Source organism: Corvus hawaiiensis, chromosome 5 (assembly GCF_020740725.1).
Source record: "Corvus hawaiiensis isolate bCorHaw1 chromosome 5, bCorHaw1.pri.cur, whole genome shotgun sequence".
NCBI classification, from domain to species: Eukaryota; Metazoa; Chordata; class Aves; order Passeriformes; family Corvidae; genus Corvus; species Corvus hawaiiensis.
This window is the reverse complement of record NC_063217.1, coordinates 57,608,335-57,614,334: the sequence shown is the minus strand read 5'-3', so window position 1 is coordinate 57,614,334 and position 6,000 is coordinate 57,608,335. Positions and strand designations below refer to the sequence as shown.

The 6,000-nt window shown below is 44.0% G+C and overlaps 1 long non-coding RNA gene across 1 annotated transcript in view; it reads left to right on the top strand.

Annotated features, from left to right (window-relative positions):
• The first annotated feature begins 1,200 nt into the window (after positions 1-1,200).
• The window catches only part of LOC125325633, a 42,003-nt gene continuing 37,203 nt past the window's right edge, over positions 1,201-6,000 (top strand). The window contains exons 1-2 of the long non-coding RNA XR_007203449.1: positions 1,201-1,428; positions 1,533-1,629. This is a non-coding gene — a long non-coding RNA (uncharacterized LOC125325633). The remainder of the gene's footprint in view (positions 1,429-1,532; positions 1,630-6,000) is intronic.

Genomic DNA, 6,000 nt, shown 5'->3' with positions numbered 1-6,000 from the left:
TCACTTTGACACAAGGAACTCAATGTGCTGAAAGAGCTTTGTTCCAGGAAAGAAAAGAAAACCCATTAACTGTGTGTGCACACAGGTTTGTGTGTATGCACACACATTTGAGGTACGTTTGTCCCACACACTTCAAACACAGGTTATCCGGTCAGTTAGTACTCATTGTGTACATTTAAATACCTTTATTTATATGGGAGATTTTCAATTGAGGTTGTTACAGGAGCTTTCAGCTGAAAGTATTACAAAAACATTTATTGATTCCGATTCTTAGAATGCAGACAAGTTTTGATTTTTTAGCAGACTTGTTACATTGCATTTTTGAGCTCAGACAAAACTTTTAGAAGAGTGGGACAACACTATCAGTGGATTTTTCTCCAAGCTCTGACTAATTAATACTCAAGGTTGAGTTATTCCTGAAAAGCTACTGTTAGCACCACAGTTAAAATTCCTGGAGGAAAAGGTTACCCTGTGTGGTTTTGGACTCTATTCCTTCCTTAAGTAGTAGTATATAGCTAAAGCAGAAAAAAGGCCCTTCAAGCATTAGAACTTTTTAAAATCACAGCGATATTTTACAAATCTCTTCAGGTTTGTTGGATTCTGTACAACTGTCTGGAAGGGGTCTTTGCCATGGAGAAAGTAAGCCCACAGTAAACTGCAAGGATGGTTCAGTTACAGGATTCTTCCTTTAGGTTATCTTCAGCCTGGCTGTGTTTGGAACATGTAGCAAAAATGAGAGAAAGAGTAGAAAGTTGAACAGGTACAAATAAACACGGTGAAATTATTGGATATCATTTCATTCTCAGACAGACTTTTGCATCAGTCATAGATTTTGTCAGTGCTGGTAAGCTTGGGTTAAAAGCATTGCTACCATAAACTTTCTGTTTTGGTCCCCTATGTGAGTAATCACTACCAATTTTACATTGTGATGTTCAAATTCAATATGAAGAGAAAAAGTCTAGTTTGTCTGGCAAGGACAAAACATAGATATTTTCAAGTAGTATAAAATATACAAGCAGCAGTATATTAAAACAGAATTAATTTGAAACACATTTGATCAGTAAGAACAGCAGTACCTTTCAGCAGTGTATCAGAGCTTTTTTTTCTGACATCTCACAGAGCTTTCTTCTAGACTGTGTCAAGACAAGAGCAAAATTAAAACCAACTGTACACCGACCTTTATTCACCTCATCTCAGTGCAATATGGTGAAAAATGATTTAGATTAAATAGCAAATGATCCACTGTTTTTCCTTCTTTGTCAGCCCTTCACATAACATTGTGGACATTTTCTCCTAGATTTGTTCTTGCAAAGGAAATAAAAGTTTCCACTCCCAAAGTGAATTCTCTTAGATCAGCAGAAAGTTTACCACGTGTTCTAGACTACCAAGGCATCTATCATGGGCCACTTCCCAAGTCTGAATTTCCTGGTAAGTATCCCTTTAAGGTGCTGTGAGGAGACTTCCAGAAACATTTTTGAGCTCTCTAAATTGGATGACAGTGTGATCCTTCCTACTTTTCTTTCAACTTACAGAGTTCACAACATAAAATCAGCAAGCACATGGGGATGTGAAGCCACCAGTGGAGCATCTGGTACAGCAGAGAGAAGCAGATCAAGAGAATACAAAGCAGTGAGTCTGAAAGATGAAATGTCTCCAGAAAACTTTGTCTATGAGAGTGAACATACTTGTGCCCACACCAGTAGCAGCCAGGCTCAAGTGTCCATCTTAAATAACATCTCTGAGCTACATGGACCATCAATCTAAGCCAATGAAACCATTCCTATGGCAATCCTATAAGCAAGAGACATTACTTTACCCCTAAAAGGAGAGCTGTAAAAGATGAACAACTTGAAAATATTCCACTGGAAAAAACCAGAAATTTTGCAAAGTTCTTTTCCCTTACTGTGTCTAAAAATATATTTGAAGCTTGTGGAAGATAAGAAGGGATGTTTTTGAAGGGTTTTATTAGTAACAATTTATCAGTTTGCAGCCACGGAAATTAAAAATTTAGCAAATGTTTATTAACACGTGAGGAAAACTGGTGAAACATCCATTAACTGCAACTAAAATATTAATAAAATGCTCATAAACATCACAAAAGGGTAGAACATTAGCACTGTCCCTTGAGCCACACACAAGTATAGATAAAGATGTCCTCTGCAGCAGGATTATTGGGGAACTGATCAGGTTCCAACTCTGTAAGGATTTTACCAAACACTGCTACTATTCCAAGGGACAGATCATCTTTGAGAAAACACACACTGACTCTTCCATAAAACATTTATATACACCAGCTTTCATTTTTGTTTCAGAGGCTTTGGATCTCTGTTCTTTGTGTTTATCTACTTTCTCTACTACTTTCTCCTCGACCAGAACTCATTTTTTGAGAAAACTTTCTTCCCTTTAATTTGACCATCCAATTTAATTTGATACAACTTTTCATTTGTAATGTTTGTCTTTCAAGTTATGTGCAAGCAGATAAAAATGAAGTTAAAAATCCCCTTTAAACTTGTAAGCTCAGATCTTGTACAAGAAAATTTATGTGTTTACACATAGTATACACTGGATTTCTAATAAAACTACTTAACATCATACTCTCCATTTATTTCATGAGCTTGAATGTCTGGGAGGCAAGACTTCCAGATTTTATACCAAGGAACAAACCAGTTACATTTGCTCAAAACAATCAAGGAAAATAGGTAGAGAAACAACTACCTAGCAAGGTAGGAAATCCACAGAGATCCCTGTAATGAATCAGGCAGAGGTAAAAGTTGACACTGTCCTTCACCTCAGATGAATATGCCTCTTCTTGTTTAAATTATTATTATTACTTATGAAACAGGGCACAGCTGCAACAGGGAGACAGAAAAAAGTCATCCAACAGCAGTCAGCTGCTCAGCCGTTCAACACCTTGAGGGAGGTTTGTGCCCTCTGAGTTTTCAGGTGGGTCTGCCATTTCCTCCCTGGCCTTAATCCACAGCCCATCACATCCTCTTGAGGAACATGGTATGCTGGTTTGGTGTCATCTAATGAGATCTCTCAGGTCTCTCTTTCCCATCATCCAAATACTCAGCATTTGGAGACACAGAAGTCCAAGTTACAGAAATGTGAGAAATGAGACAACTCTTAAGTAAATAAAAATTAAAATAATTTATTGAAAACAGAAAAATTGAATAATTACAGAAATTAGAAAAATACAAGAATTTGGGATCCTACGGCTCGATAGATGTTGCAGTGGGGATACTGCAACATGCATATATCAAACCAGGAGTCCCGTGGAAAGGAAATATATATGGACAGACAGATTCTTGCTAGATGTTTCAGAGAGATGTTTATTTCTCCAGCCGCATGGCCGGAGCTCTGCCCAGGAACTGTTCCAGTCACGGGACCAAGGGTCCTTCTGCCCACGCAGGGAACACAAACCAACCAATGGGAACGAGGCTGAGCAGGGACAGGGAACCCCGTGTCTGTGCCCTCAGGGCCCCTCTCCCAGGGCTACACGGCAGGGGAGGGACCCCAACACCTCACCCGTTTTATTTTAATAAAAGGAGAATGAAAACAACTGGATAAACATAACAAGAACAGTTTCAAGACAAAACAAGCCACCCTCCTGAGTCTTTAAATGTCCAAACAGATTCTCTGGAACATCTTAGGGCTGACAGAAGGGAGACAGAACTCTCTGAGCATGCTTTGTGGGGAAACTGAGGCAGGAGAGGGTTTAACTTCTTCCCTCCCCCTTTTCATCCCCCACTCGGCATTGGAAAGGGATTTTTGGGGAAACAATTGGCAAAAGCATGGTTTTGTGAGGGAAACCATGGATGAAAAAACGGATTAGGAATACACTGGGGGTAATAGGACATAGGGTAAAAGGGAAAGGTGGGATTAGGAAAGGGAGACTGTAGGGGGCGCTTACAATGGAGATATTGTCTAACATGACTACGATTTTTTGCATATATACTGCCTTTTACAGGAACACCATCAGGCCCAGTGACCTGCGATGCTTGTAACCCTTTTCTCCCTAGTACAATATTAAATTCCACCACCTCTCCATCTCCCAAGCTTGGGATGCATTTTTCAGGGTTATTCTTTTTAATAGCAGTTCTGTGCACGAATATGTCTTGCTGGTTGTCACACCTTGTTATAAAACCATAATTTTGCTTAACATTATACCATTTTACTATCCCTAAGGTCTTAGTTACTATGATCTTTTCCTTTTTCCGAGTGGCTGCTGTTTCCTGTCTCGCTGCGTCTTTGCTCTCTCTTTCGGTCGCTCCCGTGTTGGAATTGTCGGGGCTGCTGGTGCCTGCGCGCTCTTCCCGGGGTCGCGTTCGGGGCTGCGCGGGCCGGGCTGCGCCGCTCAGTTCTCCGTGCGTCGCCTCCTCTGGTCGCAGCTTCGCTGCCGCTGCCGGGCGCTGCACCCACATCTCGGCCGGGCCCCCGAGCGACGACTCCCCCGCGCTCCGCTCCAGCGCGCATTTCGGCTGGGCGCGGCTCCGTTCCACCGCCGCCCGCCGCCGCCCGCACGCCGCCTCTCTCGGCCGGGCGTTCCCGGGGCTCGCTCCACCACACGCTGTGCAGGGCCGGGCGGCCACCGCCGGGTCCCGCTGCTCCCGCCGCGCCTCGCTCCGCCGCCGACACTGCGGCTCGCGTGGCTCCGCCCGCACGCGGGAACTGCCTCGCTGCTGCTCGCAGAGCGCTCGGTGCACGTGGCCTGGGCCGCACGGTCCCTGCACCAGGCTTCCCTTCGCCAGGACACAGCTGACATTGCTCAACAGTCTCGGTAACTAAATAATATTCACGAAAATATTCTTCCATCGGCATATATTTTGACTCCAGTATTAACTGTGTCCAAACGGTTTTCCAAAAGCCCTTGGTAAGAATTAAATCCCGAGAAACATAGAAAAAGTTCTTAAACAACCATGCCAGGAAGTGTTTCAGTTCTTTTTGAGCTTGAATCAAGCTAAAATTTACAAATCGTTGTTCAAGAATCATTTTAAGTTTAAGATAAATGTCCATATGCGGCTCTGAGAGCCAAGAGTCTTCCCACGGTTCCTCCATAGTTTAGATATGGAATAGCAAAGCAAAACCAAGAAGAGGAATCCAAAGTTTCCAGGGTTTACTCACACAAATAGTCGCTTAGGGATCGGGGATCATTCTGCCCGCATTAGCCACCATTTGTTGCAGTGGGGATCCTGCAACACGCATATATCAAACCAGGAGTCCCGTGGAAAGGAAATATATATGGACAGACAGATTCTTGCTAGCTGTTTCAGAGATGTTTATTTCTCCAGCCGCATGGCCGGAGCTCTGCCCAGGAACTGTTCCAGTCCCCGGACCAAGGGTCCTTCTGCCCGCGCAGGGAACACAAACCAACCAATGGGAACGAGGCTGAGCAGGGGCAGGGAAACCCCGTGTCTGTGCCCTCAGGGCCCCTCTCCCAGGGCTACACGGCAGGGGAGGGACCCCAACAGATAGATGGTATGCCCCAGGAGCGCAGGGATTTGAGATCTTCTGGCTGAGACAGCACTGGACCTCAGGTAGAGAAAAAGGACTTGCAGTGCTGAGCTGGCTTTTGGCTGGTCCGAAAGTAAAAAGTTACTAAAGGCTCCTTAATAGGAGTAAGGCTTTTAATGCCCAGCACTGATATCCACCACAACTAGCCAGCATGGGGACACATTCTCTGTCTGAACTTTTTAAGACCGGTCACACCGTTTCATAGTGCCTTTGCTCCGCCCCAGCCCGCCCACAGCCCGCCCCTTCGGTTTAAAGTGATTGGTGCTTTCCCTTTGACAGATCATCTCCATCCACCAATAGCTCGTCGTTGTCAGAGGGGTGGTATCAGTTGAGATACGGGTGCTAAAATGCCTTCATTAAAATTCAGGTTGCCACGGAGCTTGCCTACAGGGTAACGGTTATGGGGCTAAAAATAGCTGCTGGCTGTTAGAACTGGGGTTTTTGGAGTTACCCCTTGGACCAAAGTGCAAGTAAAAACACCTAAAA